Source organism: Mirounga leonina, unplaced genomic scaffold, assembly GCF_011800145.1.
Source record: "Mirounga leonina isolate KUSES-001 unplaced genomic scaffold, KU_Mleo_1.0 Mir_129, whole genome shotgun sequence".
In the NCBI taxonomy this organism is placed as follows: Eukaryota; Metazoa; Chordata; class Mammalia; order Carnivora; family Phocidae; genus Mirounga; species Mirounga leonina.
Genome location: NW_023270323.1, coordinates 46,208,559 through 46,228,018, shown reverse-complemented (window position 1 = coordinate 46,228,018; position 19,460 = coordinate 46,208,559). Strand labels below are relative to the sequence as shown.

Sequence of the window (19,460 nt, the reverse complement as noted above, 5' to 3'; positions counted from 1 at the left end):
TGGATATATTTATGGAATTGATTGTGATAATGGCTCCATACCTATTTCCAAACTCATCAAATTGTTTACATCAAAGATGTACAGCTTTTTGTATGTCAATCATCCCTCAAAAAAGTATTAAAAGAAAGAATACTGGGCCAGCATGTGTACAGTAAATGCTAGTACAAGTTATGTTTGGTAGAGATAAAGGAGGACATGAAGGAAATCTTAGATGATTTATATATATAATATGTTTTTCTCCTTTATCTCTTTGAGAATATTATGCCTCTTTTTAAATTTTGGATCCATTGGTTCCAATAGTTCTAATTCATGTATATGTATTGTTTGGTTCCTTGTCTTTGTTCTTTTAATTCTTGGGAGTCTCATTATTTTGCCCTCTGAGCAAATGTATTAATTTTGTAGCAATGGAGTAATAAATACTCTACCAAACTATAATTTAAAGGGAAAAAAAAAGATTTCTAACAATTCCTCTTTAATAGTATAAGAATCATTCCCTAGGCTTAATTGTCTGAAGAAAAGCTTGGTATACATCAATTCAAATTGCTTTTCCTTTCCAAACCATTCTTGTATGAGGAATTTTTCATTTTTACAGCTCCTTATCAGTAGGTTGAATCCCTAAAAGTGATTTGAATATAGTGGTACTCACAGAATACAAACAAGAGAATCAGAAGGAAAAGGCATTTTCAAGTAACATGTGCAAGTGTAGGAGCTGAGTGGGCAGGATTCTGGCTCTGTGACTCTGGAAGAAATTGGTTCATGAGATATCTCCTTATAAAGACATAATGCAAGAGAACCAACAGCGTGAGCACATGAAAACAACATTCTTTATCACACAGAAAACTTATTTCAAAGGAAACTGGTTCCAAAATGAGGACGTCCACCCATTTGTGCCTCCTAAATGACCTGGGACAAGTTGATGTCTGAGTGAAGAAACACATCCATATAAAACCCCGATTCTTCCAATATTGTCTTATACCTCCAGTTTAACCATTGCCCTCATATTTACAGAGAGATGGGTAGCATTATTTTTTCAGTCTAGTTTTGCCGGATATAGAAAAGAAAGCTGACAAGATAAAAAACTCACATGGAGTACTGGTTTTTTTATTTCAGGGTCCACTTTTAAGAATGTATAGAAGAACGAAGCTTGTATTTAAGGAATTGCCAGAAAAAAAAATTGGAGAAAAACCAATATGTATGCCAAAGACTTAGGCTAAGAGTGACCAAGCAGCAATAGGAAGATAGACTGGGGAAGGACACTTCAGTCCTGCTTTGCCTCTTCCCCACATGACCTCTGGGCTTTCATTACCTGCCCCACAGCCACCCAAAATCTGCAACAATAGCCCAGGCCTTGGGGAGTGGCTCTCAGGCAGTGTCCGTTATTAGTTCCTATCAGACGCTGCTGGGCCAAAGAGATGATGCACGCAGGTGTGGAATGACCATGGCTTTCTGTTTTTATTCCCCCATCTTCCCCTTTCAAACCTCAGGACTGGGGGGCCACCATAAGACTTCCTCCCCGGTGTCACTTCATTGTAAGAGTTTCAAGGCCAGTCCCTGAACAGAGGAATTTCCTTGTAGAGTAGTCCACAGTGAGTCTGTGGTGCCCAGGCTATCCCTGTGGGTTAACTCCCCTGCTCTTTTTTTTAAAGTCACCTAGAGTGACACAGACTGGGGACTAGATTCCTATTCTCCAGTACGTGTTAGCAGCCATATTAGCTGATAGACACAGGAATATATGAGCTTGCTCACACACATACACACACACACACACATACACACACACACTAAAATAACTAGGTTCCCAGAGAGTTCATGAAAGATAGATAATGAAACGTTATACACCACACAAATAAGAAGTATTGACAGCGAACTTTGTAACTGAAAACGTGTATTTATTCTCTTAAAATACCAGAGGTCAGAATCAAAATGAGTCTTATGAGGTTAAAAATCAAGGTGTTGGGGCCAATGGGTGGCTCAGTTGGTTAAGCATCTGCCTTCGGCTCAGGTCATGATCCAGGGTCCTGGGATCGAGCCCCACATCAAACTCCCTGCTCAGCGGGAAGCCTGCTTCTCCCTCTCCCATTCCCCCTGCTTGTGTTCCCTCTCTCGCTGTCTCTCTGTCTCTGTCAAATAAATAAAATCTTAAAAAAAAAAAAAAAAATCATGGTGTTAGCAGGGCTAGTTCCTTCTGTAGGCTCCAAGGGAGAAGCTATTGCTTTCCAGTTTCTGGAGGCCACTTACATTCCACAGCATATGGTTCCTTCTTGTCTCCATTTTCAAAGCCAGTGGCAGAGCATCTTCTCTCTTCTCTAACTTCCTACTTCCCTCGTATAAGAAATCTTGTGATTACAGTGGGCCCACCTGGATAATCCAAGATAATATAATATCCCCATGTCAAGATATTTAAGTTAACCACACCTGCAAAGTTCCTTTTGCCGTGTGCTCTGGGTTGAATAGTGTCCTCCAACAAGGTATGTTCTGATCCTAAACCCAGTACCTGTGAGTGTGACTTTATTTGAAAATAGGATCTTTTCGGATATGATCAAGTTGAGATGAAGTCATACTGGAATCGAGTCAGCCCTAATCCAGTGACCAGTGTCCTTGTAAGATGAAGGAAATTTTAATACAGACACAGACACACAGGGAGAATGCCAGTTGATCACATAAGTATATTAGAATGATGTGTCTTGAAGCCAAAGAATTTCAAGGATGACAGGCAACACCAGAAACTAAAAGAAAGGTGTGGGACAGATTCTCTCCTAGAGCCTGCAGAGGGAGCATGGCCCTGCCAGCACCTTGATTTTAGATATCTAGCCTCCAGAACTGTGAGAAAATACTTTTCTGTTGTTTTAAGCCACCCAGGTTGTGGTACTTTGTTATGGAGGCCTTAGGAAATTAATACACCATGTAAGGGAACATATTTACAGGTTCCAGGGACTGGGATATGGGCATTTTTAGGAGAGCCAACATTCAGCCTACCACAGGAGTTTGTTAGTAACACAAATTAACAATAACAAAACCAGAAAGAACTAAGTAGGAATATCAGAAATGAAGAGTTGATATAAAGAACTCATTAGATGGCATAAACAGTGGGATAATAAGAGCCGAAGACTGAGTTTGTGAGCATGAATGCTGGACTCAGGAAATCTGTCAGAAGCAGAGTAAATAATGAAGAAAAAGAATATAGAGAATAGAAGTCAAGTCCCCAAATCTGGATAACAGGATATCCCAGAAGGGGCAGAAGGAACAGTGAGGGCAAAATAATTACGATAAATATCTCAGAATCAAGAAGGATGTAAGATTTCAGATTAAAAGGGCCCAGAGATTACCATACAGAATAGATACAGAAAAACCTATGCTCAGACACATGGTATCAAAAGTTAACTCTATTAATACAGGAGATAATTCTAAAAGGTCACAGAAAGAGCAGATCAACTAGAATAGAAATCTGACTGACAGAATTCTCAGCATCAATGCTGTGTATATATGTATATATATATCAGAGAAGAAAACTTGAACTAATTAAGGAAAGTAGGAAAGGAGAAAAAAGATACATGGGGAAAATACACAAATGTAAATTGCTCATCTCACCAATTAAAAGATGGAAACTTAGATGATATTTTTAAAAATAAAACACAAAAATCAACAGTGCACTATTTAGACTCAGTTCAGGCAAAAAGACACAGGAAATTTGAAAATAAAAGGATAAAAACTCATATTGGCCACTACAAACCAAAAGAGAGTGGCCATCTTAATATCTGACTCTTAATATTAACATGTTAATATTTGATACATAAAAGCAAAAAATGTTATATGGGGAAAAGGGTGATGGTGACATATACTGGTAAAATAACAGAGCAAGGAGGTGTAAGCAGCATGAATAACTTAACAATATAGCCTCAAAGTATACAAAGCTGCAATGGCATAATGGTAGAGAGAAATAGACTTACAAAATATATGTTGCAAGAGATTTTAACATACTTTCCTCAGAAGTTGATAAATAAATCAGACAAACATTAAGACATAAAAGAAGTAATGTAATAAAGAAGCTTGAACTATTATATATATATTATATATATATAATATACACACACATATATATGTAAACTATTTTTTATATATATGAGTTTGTATGTGTGTGTGTGTATTCCTTACCTGGAAAACTTACTAGACCATAAAGGCAGTCTTAAATTCCAAAGAATCATTATCATGTAGGCTATGTTCTCTGACCATAACCAATTAACACTAGAAATTTTAAAAAAGAAAAGAAGCATAGCTTATGTAATCCTAAATGTCAGGTTTTATATTTAAATAATCCCTGAGTGAAAAGGGGACCATGAAGGGAATTATGAAGTTCTAGGACTTAACAATAAAACCTCACAAGTCACTGTTTGTAAGACATGGCTAACATAGTCCTTTACAGAATTGTATAGTTTCAAATAAATTTACCAAGACACAAAGTTTGAAAACGTTGAAAATGTAGCAGAGCAAATACAAAGAAACCAACCAAAAGAAACAAGGAAGAAGAATTGATAACAATAAAGAAGAAATTTTTAAAATGAATAATTACAAATAATAAAAATGTCAAAAAAACTAAAGGTCTGTGGCAAAACCAAGCAAGAAAAAGAAAAAACATATGAAAACAGAAACATGCAATGAAAAAGAAAAATGCCTACAGATATAACAGATTTTAAATAAAGAATATTATAACTGAATCAGAATATACTTGATAACTTACAAGATCTTAGTCATAAACTATTTGGAAAAATATAAAATGCCCAAATTAGGAAAACTGAATAGGTCAAAAGGAGTAGAGAAATTAAATGGTCAAAAAAGACCTCCCTGCCACCCAAACTTTATAGCCCTTGGTCTGTTTCACACAGAAATTCTACTAAATTTTCAAGGAAACACTGATCTTACAATTTTTTTTTCCCAGATAAGAAGCACTATCTGCTTATTTAATGATATTAGTACAATCTTGATTCCAATATCAGATAAAGGCAATAAAAAACTGACAAGCCAGTTTCACTTATGGATACATGTTTCAGTATTCTAAATTAAATATTAGTTGAAATGAAACATTTGATTCTTAAACAATAATTTATTGTTCAGATCAATTTCATCCCAGGAATGCATTGAAGTCTCAACACAAGAAAATATGTCAAGAGAATTCACCATTATTAATAGACAAAAAAAGTGACTATTTAAATTGATGTAGAAAAAGCATTTGATAAATGTAAACACCTATTTGTTAAATAATATGCATCAGAATATGTTAAAAGCTCGAGGAGCTATGCTAATGTAATATGTTCTAAGAATCGAGGACAGGCTTAGAGTTTTGTTAATGGCTTGGTCCCATCGTTTAATTCACTGTACTTTTATTGAAGTTGTTCTTTCATTCCCAGAGGTCCATTAAGGAAGACAGTAAGAATTTTGCTGAAGCATAAAATGACTGGGCAGAAAATGGTCAAAACAGAGGATGGGTTTTAGCTGCAGCTTTTCAAATAGCCTAAGGCAGAGTGGAATGAGAACCAGGGAAATCAATAAAAAGATGGCTGTAAGCCAAGTGATAGACCATGAGTTGCCGGGCCAAGTTTACTCATTCACTTCCTAAACAATAACTTACAGTTTTTGCTCTTATAAGAATAGTAGAGTTTTTGGAAGAAAGATCCTACTATTTCAGTAGGAAAAAGATCTGATTTCCCAGCCACAATCACTGTTAACACTTTGGTGGATAGCCACATATATATACTATGAAGGAGAAAAAAAAAATCCCTAACCATAATCGACTACCAATTATTTTGTTACCCAGAGAACATTTTTTAAAAATTATTGCCACCAACATTTAAAGTAACAGTTTTTCTTCTCTATGGTCTATGCTCTTTCTTGTTTGGGGGTCACAAATTCAAAAGACTTCAGTGGCCAGACAGGTTTCAAGAGTCAAGTAAGTTAATAGGGGTCACTTGATGTGTGTTCTAGAGAAAGTGTGACAGTCAAGGGCATTTAAGACAAATTACATCTGTGGGTCACCAGTTTGCAATCCCTACTTAGATTACAATTATTCTCCTCATAGCATGTACTATATGGCTGAGGAAACAGACAAGACATTTACATATGAGAGGAATATTTGGCAAGAGAATCCCATGGTTTACTATGTGGTACTATTTATATGACCCATAAATAAGTATACAGAGGAAGAGAAATCTCTTTTGATGTTGGGGTGTTACATCATCATCACCATAATCCTTCTTTTTTATTTATCTTGCTTTTTAGTTTACTAAGTGTTATTAGAATCTTCATTCTGTTGTTTCTCACAGAAACCCTGGATGGAAAATAGGAACAATGTTGTCCATATTTTACATGTGTGGAATTTCAGTATCAGAGTGCTTAAGCAATTTACCCTTAGTCTCATAGGTATTAAGTCCTTGTGCTAGGATATTGCAGTGGGTATCTATGGGACTAGTTGTATCTTTTAATTGTCACAATGTTCCTTCTGCCATTATACATGGTACCTCTGAAGGAGCCGTGTTACAAATTGATTTAAACCCTTGGCCAAGTTGGCCAGTGAGTTCTATCCCTATAACTTGGTGATTTGGGACAAAATGATGGCATAATCTCTCCAGGGGGGATGAAGCTGTGATAGGTAAACCTTTATAACTCTTGGCACCCTATCAAATAAGGCAGTCTATGGATTGGGGAACAGAAGAAGCAGTCCCAAGAGAAATAGGAGACAAAGAAACACACATTGAATAGTAAGAAGAGGCAAGAGATGGAGTGATAAATTTTTTTTTTTTTTAAAGATTTTATTTATTTGACAGAGAGAGACACAGCGAGAGAGGGAACACAAGCAGGGGGAGTGGGAGAGGGAGAAGCAGGCTTTCCGAGGAGCAGGGAGCCCGATGCGGGGCTCGATCCCAGGACCCTGGGATCATGACCTGAGCCGAAGGCAGGCGCTTAACGACTGAGCCACCCAGGCGCCCCAAGAGATGGAGTGAGAAATTTTATGGCATTCTAGCCCCTGTGTCTAATCACACCTACGGACCAGCTGCATTTCTATCCTGCGCATAGTGGTTTTTTTTTTTTTTTTTAAAGGTTTTATTTATTTATTTGACAGAGAGAGAGACAGTGAGAGAGGGAACACAACCAGGGGGAGTGGGAGAGGGAGAAGCAGGCTTCCCGCGGAGCAGGGAGCCCGATGCCGGGCTCGATCCCAGGACCCTGGGACCATGACCTGAGCTGAAAGCAGACGCTTAACAACTGAGCCACTCAGGCACCCCTCTATTCTGCCCATAGTTTAAATGCTCAACTTTTACTCAGATTATACTTTTTTTTAAATTAAGTTTTTCATTTTATTTTATTTATTTATTTATTATTTATTTATTTATTTATTTATTTATTTATTTATTTATAAAGATTTTATTTATTTATTTGAGAGAGAGAATGAGATAGAGCATGAGAGGGGGGAGGGTCAGAGGGAGAAGCAGACTCCCTGCTGAGCAGGGAGCCCGATGCAGGACTTGATCCCAGGACTCCAGGATCATGACCTGAGCCGAAGGCAGTCGCTTAACCATAAGTTTTTCATTTTAATTGCAGTATAGTTAACATTCAGTGTTGTATTAGTTTTAGGGGTACAATATAGTGATTCAACAATTCTATACATTACTCAGTGCTTCTCATGATAAGTATACTATTTAATCCCCATCACCTATTTCACCCATCCTCCTACCCACCTCCCCTCTCATAATCATTAGTTTGTTCTCTATAATTAAGAATCTGTTTCTTGGTTTCTGTCTCTCCTTCTGTCTTTTTCCTTTGCTCATCTGTTTTGTTTCTTAAATTCCACATGTAAGTGAAATCATGTGGTATTTGTCTTTCTCATACTGACTTGTTTCACTTAGCATAATGCCCTCTAGCTCCATCCATGTTGCAAATGGCAAGATTTCATTCTTTTTTTATGGCTGAGTAATACTGCTTTGTATATATATACCACATCTTCTTTATCCATTCATCCACTGATGGACATTGCCTGCTTCCATAATTTTGACACTGTAAATAATACTGCAATAAACATAGGGGTACATGTATCTCTTTGAATTAGTGTTTTTATATTTTTTGGGTAAATACCCAGTAGTGCAATTACTAGATTGTAGGGTAGTTCTATTTTTAACATTCTGAGGAACCTCCATACTGTTTTCCACACTGGCTGCACCAGTTTGCGTTCCCACCAATAATGCACAAGGGTTCCTTTTTCTCCACATTCTTCCCAACATTTGTTGTAGTTTGTGGCTTTTTTTTTTTTTAAAGATTTATTTATTTGAGAGAGAGAGTGTGTGCATGATCATGGGGAGGGGCAGAGAGAGAGGAAGAGAGAAAATCCTCAAGCAGACTCCCAACTGAGTGTGGAGCCTCATGTAGGGCTCCATCCCAGGACCCTGAGATCATGACCTGCACCAAAATTAAGAGTCAGCTGCTTAACTGACTAACCCACCCAGGTGCTCCTCTTTCTTATGTTTTTGATTTTAGCCATTTTGACTGGTGTGAGGTAGTATCTCATTGTAGCTTTGATTTGCATTTCCCTGATGATGACTGTTGTTCAGCATCTTTTCATGTGTCTGTTGGCCATCTGTATGTCTTCTTTGGAGAAATATCTGTTCATGTCTTCTGCCCATTTTTTAATTGGATTATTTTTTTGGGTGTTGAGATTTATAAGTTCTTTATATATTTTGGATACTAACCCTTTATCAGATATGTCACTTGCAGATATCTTCTCCCATTCTGTAGGTTGCTTTTAGTTTTGTTGATCATTTACTTTGCTGTGCAGAAGCTTTTATTTTGATGTAGTTCCAATTTATTTTTTATTTCCTAGTTTATTTTTGCTTTTATTTCCCTTGCCTCAGGAGACATATCTAGAAAAATGTTGCTATGGCCCATGTCAGAGAAAGTATTGCCTTTGCTCTTTTCTAAGATTTTCAGGTTTCAGGTCTCACATTTAGGTCTTTAATCCATTATGAGTTTATTTTTGTGTATGCTGTAAATTTTATTCCTTTGCATGTTGCTGTCCAGTTTTCTAACACCATTTGTTGAAGAGACTGTCTTTTTCCCATTGTATATTCTTTCCTCCTTTGTTGAAGATTAATTAACTATATAATTATGGGTTTTTTCCTGGATTTTCTATTCTGTTCTATTGATCTATGTGTCTGTTTTTATGCCAGTACCATACCGTTTTGATTACTAGAACTTTATAATATACCTTGAAGTCAGGAACTGTATTATATCTAGCTTTGTTTTTCTTTTTCAAGATTGCTTTGGCTATTTTGGGTCTTTTTTGGTTCCATATAAATTTTAGGGTTGTTTGTTCTAGTTCTGTGAAAAATGCTATTGGTATTTTTGTAGGGATTGCATTAAATGTGTAGATTACTTTGGGTAGTGTAGACATTTTAACAGTATTTATTCTTCCAATCCATGGAAAATTCTTGAGAGATATAAGAAACACACGGTCAAGTGTAATGTGTGATTCTTATTTGAATCCTGATTCAAACTAAACACTTCAAAATGTGTAAGAGAATCAGGGACATTTGAACACTGCTTCTTTGATGATATTAAGGAATTATTGTTAATATTTTAGATGTGATGATAAATGACATCATGGCTGTTTTTGAAAAAAAAAATGGCTCTTAGACTTAAAGATATACAATGAAGTATTTATGGATCAATTGATACTGATCTCTGGGGTTTGCTTCAAAATAATGCTGAGGAACTTGAACTCAAGCAGTTTCTTCCAGAGCCTAATGATGAAATTATTCTGTTGCAGTAAAGAAATAAATGCAGAGAAATAAGGGATTTATTGGAGAAGAGCGAATTGCCCAGTTTTGTTAATCTATGGGGCCCATGTAGGGATTGTCAGAGATAAGCTTATAAAGGTTGATTAGGGCCAAAGCTTAGAAGGGCCTTGGAAAATAGGCTAAAGAACTTGAAAAGAAATCATTATTTCAATATGTAGGGTACCATCATATTCTGTACCAAAACTCTGTGGTAAGATTTCATGCTAATTTAAATGCTAATCACCATAGTTTATCAAAATATTGGAAGCTCCCTCTAATGGAAAATGAAATTTGATAAATACTAGATTTATGAAAGATGAATAATGAATTTTGATAACATTTCTGTAATAGTGATAGGAGCATTTTTTTCCATAATTTTATTTTGGTCACCTAGATTATAAATTCCTAGTCTTAAGGTCTAGGAGAACCAGAGTGAAAAAATAATACACTTGTTCTGTGTTTTGTCTAGAGAAGAGCTGAACCCACCAGGTTTCCTACTATTATGTTTAGCAATTAAGATTTTAAATTCTCTGTGATGTTTTTGTTTTTTCCTCAATTTAATGTTTTTTGAATCCGTTGTATTATATATCATTTCTAGAAATATTTCCCTCTACAGTAAAATGTTGATTTGTGACTTTGTTTTGCAAAATGTTTTTTTTTAATTGGACTTTTGAGAAAATCACCTGAATAATGATTAAAAATAAGCAGAATAAATTTTATGTCAAAATGATTTCAAAAGTCATTTCTTTCAGTTGTAGGCGACTGCTGTTGCAATTTTCTTGGCATACAAACCAATTAATTTTAAAGTTAAGCTCTTTGTGTGATTGCATGTTTCCTGCCGTTAGAGTAATGAAGATTTTGGAAAGACATCATCAAAGCAGAAATAGGAAGCTTACTTACTTTCTTGAATTATTGGTGTTTTATTACATTTACCATAAATTTCGGTTTCCTAACTTAAGTAATATGAAATGTATCCAATTATAACAGAGTTTGTGTTACCTACAGATTTAAATTTAACATTTTGCTTTCAAGTGTCAGATTTTATGGAAATCTATCAAGTTTCCCAAAGCATATGTAGCAGAGCAAGGTTTTAAGACTCACAAGTGTCTTAGCTTGAGTTTTTTGAGCAGGACATGGGATAGGAATTCTTGTTCAAGTGGTTTATAAAAAAACAGGTGAAGAGAATTGAGGAAAATAGGCTAAAAAAAAAAAGACAGATGCTGATCCAGAAAGTGGGCTCAGGTGGAGACTAGCTTGTTTGATCCCACAGAAAGCTGTGCAGAACAAATTGTACAAGAAAGTCTCTCCTACCCCATGGGACTCAGTCACTGGCAGTGGTCTTCCCTTGGGAGGGGTGGGGGGTAACTTTAGGCAAGGCTGTGCTGTTTGTGTGAGGACAAGTCTCCAGAGACAGGAGTAGCTGTGTTATCAACTAATATAGTTGCTGGGGGGAAAAGTTGACCCCCCTGTTTACATAATGATGGTGGTTTACCAATAGCATTCTTTACAGTTCATCCTTTGAGCTCACATACCCATATGTCATGGTGCAGCCTTTCCAGAATTCTGATTGGAAAACCTTATAAGGGTATTCCTGGGAGGAGCTCTAGCTGCTGCTGCTGCAGTTTGTTCTGAGGTTATAACTAATAGGAATCACCTCCTGCCTCTACTACCAATTCTAAATTCCTCTCTCCAGTGATTAGGACTTCTGCCAATCTGTGCAGTTTGCCTGGTGGGATGCCGAGGCCTCATCCTTATTCTGAAGGGTGTGAGCCCTCTGGTGACTCTGCCTTTACCAGGTCATGGTTGCTGTGCTTTCCCGTATACAATTATAACTGGGAATGAAAGTCACATGGCTTACCCGAGTGCTCCGCATATTCCTCCTTGCCTTAATCTATCACAGAAGTTATGGGTCCTCCTGATTATCATGGTCGATTATCACTGTCAGTATAGTAATTCTTTTCTTTGCTTGCTTATCTCTGCTGTAAGGATCCCAAAGTGAACAGGAAGCAGTGTTAACTCTAAGATGAGTGGGCTTCTTGCTGTGTCCGTGGTGGAAGGATTATACAAAGCCTAAAATTGTGGGGACAGTATGCATGTTTCCCCAAGTGGGTTCCTGGGGGTTGATAATGAGTGGGACTGCTTCTAACTCCATCTCTTCTTGGCCAGACCATTCGTTCTACTTTTACAGGCATAGTACTGTCGAATGGCTGTCGAATTAAGGTGTATGCTGAACTGTAAAAGAGAGGGTCCTATCCTTTCAAGGTGTTCTCTTCAAGCTGCTACTTCAGCACACTTAAGAGTCCATTTCCGCCTTTTATTGGGTTGGCAGCGTGGTTGGCACAATAAATGGTTCGAACAATGGATGCTGTTGTCACAAGACCACTGTTGCTCCTCCTTTGCTGTACAGGGGGTATGTAACTTCATGGTAATGTTATACCTTATGCAGGACACTAAATAGACATTCTTTAAGCCCCTGGTAGTGGTGCTGGCTGGGAAGTGTGACCAGAAAAGGCAAAGCCAGACCTGGAATAGTGAGTGGGTCAAGCACAGACAGGATGGAATATTACTCTTTCCAGGGTATCATTCTCTTGTTGGTCTTACTGAAGGATAGTACCATCCGAGGACTCACTGTTGTTCTCTACTGCTGGCAAGTTAGACATTCAGCGTGGCAATAGCAAGATCATTTTGGCAAGAGCGAGCTCAGCTGATGGTCCATGGACCCATGGACCATGCACAGGTCCGTCTCTTCCACCATGGCTAGTCTAGTTCTTGGCTACTTTATTCAAGCACAAGAGAAGCTGAAGACAGAGGGTCGGTGGACTGAGTCATCCTGTCCATCTGGCTGTCAAATGCTTTTTCTGAAGTAGATTCTCTCTAGTGGACATTAACTTCTGATAGAAGGGTCCTCATCTCGCTTGAACCTTTTCTAGATGTATTGTTTTCTTAGGGGTTGCTTTAGTTTTATAATGAACATATGTAACTGTGATAACAATCTGCTGGGAACATTTTGCCACTTTAAGTGAGGTGTAGAAATCTTACTTCCATTTAGATTCCTTTGCCCTCCCCACTTGAAAAATTTGTTTTCTCTACACACATCGAGCACCCCATCAATTGGTATTATAGTTTTTGCCTCAGTCATCAAACATAATTAAAAAACTCAGGAGAAGTATAATCTGTTATATCCCCCGCCCCACTTTTTAACCGATTGCATTGTTATTTCTTCCTTTCTGAAGTCATTTACTTTCTGTTTGGATAATTCCCTGTAGGCATTCTCTAAGGGTAGATTTGCTACCCTTAGAGCTCCAGTCCCTTAATTTTGCGTCATCTGAGAATGTCTTAATTTGCCTTCATATTTGAAGGATTTTTTTTTTTTTTTGCCAGGTATGTAATTTTTAGGGTTGTCAGGTTTTTTTTTTTTCTCTCAGCACTTGAAAAATATGCTATTTTAGTATAATATAAACCAGTACTTCTAGGGCTTAAGTTTAATTATATGATTGCAGTCTAAATAACCTATTTTGATTGGAAAAAGAAAAGGCAGGGTACAATTTTGCTCCTTTTCTCATATGGCAGAAAATCTTTCTTTTTGAGGGGAAATACACATGAAAACATTTTTTTTTTGGTTGGTCCCAATGGTGGTTGAATACCAGGTAGTTGTTTCTTGCTTTCTTTTTCTTCTGAGACATATAGAGAGAAGCAACAGCTGTTCTAAGGGCAAAGAGGATGAAAACACAAATGAACAGTTCAGTCCAAATGAGCAGCCTCCTGTGTCTGCAACAGAGAAAAGGGAGCCAATTCCACAAAAGCAAAAATCCATCTTGGGAAGCTCTCTGAGGTGAAATGTAGGGAGTTTGGAATAAGGCATACCTGGCTTTGGATCCCATATCCACTGTTTACTAGGTGCATGATCTTTGGTGAGTGATTTAACCTCTCTAGATCTCAATTCCCCCATAGAGAAAATCGAAATAATAATACTTCTTTGAGTCATTGTGAGAATTTAAACAAATGAGATACACAGGCTTCTAGCAACGGGATTCATTCTCAACTCTCTTTCCAGGGTTTTTCAGTTGTATTTCTTCTTTCCCCTTTCACATAAAGGCTATGTAAAGGTTAAGGAAAACCCATCAGGGAGGGTGTCTAGCTCCATCTTGGGAAATATGGTGAACTAGCCAAGTTAAGATTTATTGCAAAAGGTATAATGTGAATCTTTTATTTCTTTAAAAGTTGTGATGTTATCACCTTCAAAGTTTATAGTGAGTTACTGTTGTTTAGTTTATTAGTTTAATTATTTAATAAAGGTAGATGTAAAAAAAACGTTTAGTAGTCTGGGTCAAATCAAGAGAGAGATGTCTTACAGCACCTTGAACAGAGAAAGTTTTATCTAAAGAATTATTAACTACAACAGGACATTGGAGCAATGAGGGTTTTGCTAGTAAGAAGAGAACATGAATGAATACAATATAACAGATATAAAGGCAGTTACTACCCAGGGCTGAGATAGAGAGTCTGAGGAATAGACCCCCCTCTGCCCTCCTCCTCTACAGCTGAGATCTGAACCCTATGGGAAAAGGCACAGCCCTAACTGGATGTCAGAGTCCCAGTGACCTAATTGTGATGGTACTGTGGGGGAATTTACTGGAAATCTGCCCTCAGGAACTGGCTAGAGTTCTGCCCTCCAGGGCTCTGGGAAAAGTTGTTGAGGAGGTGTCTCTCGTGAAGCAGTGCTACAAATCTGCCTGAAGGTGATGATGGCATCTGTATTGCTGCCATCTTTGTACTTCCGGAGGCTGGCTCTGGAGAAGCTATACACGCTGCAGGAGCCGGCCAAGCGAGTACCTCAGAACCGGGAGGCAAAGCCCTTTCCGCCTACAGCGTCTCTCCAGCAGCCTCTACTGACAAAGTTTGACACCGTGTAGCTGACAGTGGAAAATATTTAAGGGGCCCAGATCTATTCTCACAGAGCAAGCAAAAAGGACGAATTTGGAGCTAAGAGGTAATAATTTATGACGGGTACATAGGGATGGAGAATTCATGATTTGAAAATCTGTGTTAGGACTTAGTAAGAGTGATTGTCTTAATCTTACACAAAGCATTGGCTCAGTTATTCAAACCATGGTGGTATCAATGCACCAATGCCTCCTGGTGAGAGTAAATTGAAATTGTATTTCAACTCTTTGTGCCAGTTAGATTTTTTATAATTGAAATTGTAAAACAGAGGCTATAGGATTGTGGCAAACATAATTATAAATTACATTGAAAAATTTCTAGTTAGAGGTACTTAGATTGCAACATAGATATTATTGTATAAATTTGAATATGATTTGATTTGATCCTGAAAAATTTATTTTCGTATTAGGGTGAGGAGTTCAAATGATAGCTCATCTAACAGCTCAGATGATTCAGGTTTAAGCCTCTCAGGTTGGCTTTAGGTTTACAAAAGGTGTTAGATACATGGGTTCTAAAATAAGCTCATGATCCTACTAACTGAGTGACTGCTGAGCAAGTGCAAAGGTCTGTAGGACTGAGGAGTATTATTAATGGACTTTCATTAAAAGTTGATGCCATGTAAATACCCAGTAGTGCAATTGCTAGATCATAGGGTAGCTCTATTTTTAATTTTTTGAGGAACCTCCACACTGTTTTCCAAAGTGGCTGTACCAACTTGCATTCCCACCAACAGTGTAAGAGGGTTCCCCTTTCTGTACAACCTCCTCAAACATTTGTTGTTTCTTGCCTTGTGAATTTTTGCCATTCTAACTGGTGTAAGGTGGTATCTCAATGTGGTTTTGATTTGGATTTCCCTGATGGCTAATGATGATGAACATTTTTTCATGTGTCTGTTAGCCATTTATTTGTATGTCTTCTTCAGAGAAGTGTCTGTTCATGTCTTCTGCCCATTTTTAAACCTGATTATTTGTTTTTTGGGTGTTGAGTATGAGAGGTTCTTGATAGATCTTGGAAATCAGCCCTTTGTCTATAATGTAATTTGCAAATATCTTCTCCCATTCTGTGGGTTGCCTCTTTGTTTTGTTGACTGTTTCCTTTGCTGTGCAGAAGCCTTTTGTCTTGATGAAGTCCCAAAAGTTCATTTCCCCTTTTGTTTCACTAGCCTTTGGAGATGTATCTTGAAAGAAGTTGCTGTGGCCGATGTCGAAGAGGTTAGTGCCTATGTTCTCCTCTAGGATTTTGATGGATTCCTGTCTCACATTGAGGTCTTTCATCCATTTTGAGTTTATCTTTGTGTATGGTGTTAGAGAATGGTTGAGTTTCATTCTTCTGTATATAGCTGTCCAATTTTCCCAGCACCATTTATTGAAGAGAGTCTCTTTTTTCCATTGCATATTTTTTCCTGTGCTGTCAAAGATTATTTGACCATAGAGTTGAGGGTCCATATCTGGGCTCTCTGTTCTGTTCCATTGGTCTATATCTGTTTTTGTGCCAGTACCATGCTGTCTTGGTGATCACTGCTTTGTAATGTGGCTTGAAATCGGGCAACATGATGCCCCCAGCTTTGTTTTTCTTTTTCAACATTTCCTTGGCGATTCGGGGTCTTTTCTGATTCCATACAAATTTTAGGATCGTTTGTTCCAGCACTTTGAAAAGTGTCATTGGAATTTTGATCGGGATGGCATTGAAGGTATAGATTGCTCTGGGTAGCATAGACATTTTAACAATGTTTATTCTTCCGGTCCATGAGCATGGAATGTTTTTCCAACTTTTTGTGTCTTCTTCGATTTCTTTCATGAGTGTTCTGTAGTTCCCAGAGTTTAGATCCGTTACCTCTTTGGTTAGGTTTATTCCAAGGTATCTTATGGTTTTTGGTGCTATTGTAAATGGAATCATTTCTCTAATTCTCTTTCTACAGTTGCATTGTTAGTATATAAGAAAGCAACTGAAATTTCTGTGCATTGATTTTGTACCCTGCCACATTACTGAACTGCTGTATGAGTTCTAGTAATTTGGGGGTGGAGTCTTTTGGATTTTCCACATAAAGTATCATGTCATCTGCGAAGAGAGAGAGTTTGACTTCTTCTTTGCCAATTTGAATACCTTTTATTTCTTTTTGTTGTCTGATTGCTGTTGCTAGGACTTGAAGGGCCATATGCACCCCAATGTTCATAGCAGCAATGTCCACAATAGCCAAACTGTGGAAAGAGCTGAGATGCCCTTCAACAGATGAATGGATAAAGAAGATGTGGTCCATATATACAATGGAATATTACTCAGCCATCAGAAAGGATGAATCCCCAACTTTTACATCAACATGGATAGGACTGGAGGAGATTATGCTAAGTGAAATAAGTCAAGCAGAGAAAGTCAATTATCATATGGTTTCACTTATTTGTGGAACATAAGGAATAGCATGGAAGACATTAGGAGAAGGAAGGGAAAAATGAAGGGGGGGAAATCAGATGGGGAGATGAACCATGAGAGATGATGGACTCTGAGAAACAAACTGAGGGTTTTAGAGGGGAGGTGGGTGGGGGGATGGGTTAGCCTGGTGATGGGTATTAAGGAGGGCACGTACTGCATGGAGCACTGGGTGTTATACGAAAACAATGAATTGTGGATCACTACATCAAAAACTAATGATGTATTTTATGGTGACTAACATAACATAATAAAATAAAATAAAAAAAGAAATTTAAATATGGTTGACATACAATATCATATTAGTTTCAGGTGTACAACATAGTGACTCAACAACTGCATTCATAACAAAATGCTCACCATAGTAAGTGTAGTTACCATCTGTCACCAGAAAAAGTCATGACAGTATTATTGACTATGTTCCCAATGCTGTACTTTTCATCTTTGTGACTTATTTTATAACTGGAAATTTGTACCTCTTAATACCATTCACTTTTGACAGTACATTTCTTTTGGAAATTCTTCTCTCCTTTGTTTTACATGGCCCTATTTATTTTCCTTCTCTAGGCTTTGTTCTTGTTGTTCTTGTTGTTGTTCTGAAGCATTTAGAGTGTCAGTATTCCTAAGTTTCGTCTTTGATGCTCTTTCTTATTCTGTATGTTTTTTCCAGGGTGGCAGTATAACATCACACTTGAAAGCACAGAGCTTCGAGTTAGAGAAATCTTGAATATTAGCTCTGCCAGTTCCTGCTTTGTGATCTTGGGTAACTTAATATCTCCAGTCTCAATGTCCTCAACTGTAAAAATGAGCTACCCTCTCTTACCTCCTAGAGTTGTTGAGCTTTTGAAGTGTGATATACGTAAAGCCTTTATCATACAGAAAGTGCCAGATAAACAGTACTTTAGATGATCTGTTTGTCTGGTTCAAATAATATGCTTATGATTGCAGATCTTTAGCTAAAGCTTCTCTACTGGGGCTCTCAAGTCGTCTGTATCAGTGGTTTCAAGTGCCGTTTGTGGTCTGTTGTAAATCAGTGATGAGAATTACATTGGTATAAGAAGAACTGGAAAAAAAAAAAAAAGCACTTCAGTTGAGTTTTAAATTGAAGGCAAGTTACCGTAGTTCAATAAATTGACTTTTATATCAAGATTCGCACCTTAATTTTTGGTGTTGAAATACCCTTTTATAAGAATGGAACGTCAATATAAATAGATGATAGTTTTTTAAGGAAACATATCCTGACCTAGCAAAAGAAAGAATTGGCAGACTGAAAGTGGTTCCTCATATTTATTTGAAAATTTTGTAGGTGTGTGAAACCTGAAAGGCCTGGGAGCCTCTGATTTGTTGGACAGCTTTACTTGAATAAACTGTGAGTGCCTCAAACTTGACACTCTAAAAAGTATATTTATTATCTCCTTCTTTCCCTTCACACACAACCCAACTCCTTTTTCTTCTGTACTATAAAAGATGTCATAACTCTCCATCCCAGTTGATTGTAGGAAGTGAGTTATCCTCAAACCTCCCCGGGTGCCATTACCCTTACATTTAAGTGGTTGCTAAGTCCTCCAGTCTGTCTCTTGATATTTCTTGATTCATACTCATTGCCACTGTCATCTTTTTTTTTGTTGTGATTGTTTTCTTCTTACCTCCAGACTCCTTTCATTCCACTTCATCCTGTCCTAAGCTGCCAGAATGATCTTTTACTTCCCTGCCTAAAATCCCCCAACATCTAGCTGTCTCCTTTGGGGCTAAATTTTTCAGTACAGACAGAAAGCCCCTCCCTTCCCATCGGCTACCCCTGCCTCCTGTGGCTCCCTCATGTCTGCCATAATAACTGCTTGCATCTCTATTGTCTTGGAATCTTTGTAAATCCAGCTCTGCCTGCTAGTAAATATCCTCTCTCATCTAGACAATTCCAATTAGCCCTTTAAGGTTCCATTAAAGTTTCTACCAACAAGACAGATATATGAAAACAGTATTTGGTGTGTTGGCACATTTTCATACCATTTACTTTCATTATTGAAAGTAATAAAGGGGTATGGCTAAGGGTACCACTGGGGGATGGGCAGAGGGCATAGGAGGCGTGCTATTAACATAGCTATGCATTCCCAGGCTCCAGTGCTGATCTGCAGCCAGGACTGTTTGTAAATATGAAACGTGCCCTCTCCTTTTAGGTACGCAGGTATGTCTTCTGTGCTGTGTGTAGCAATACCCAGAAATATAAATTAAACAAAAGATTATCGGATGACATCAGCTAATGCAACAGCTTGTCTT

At 37.6% G+C, this 19,460-nt stretch overlaps 1 protein-coding gene across 4 annotated transcripts in view; it reads left to right on the top strand.

Annotated features, from left to right (window-relative positions):
- GRXCR1 (glutaredoxin and cysteine rich domain containing 1) overlaps nt 1-19,460 on the top strand; it is a 308,941-nt gene that overhangs the window by 61,604 nt on the left and 227,877 nt on the right. The window lies entirely within an intron of this gene.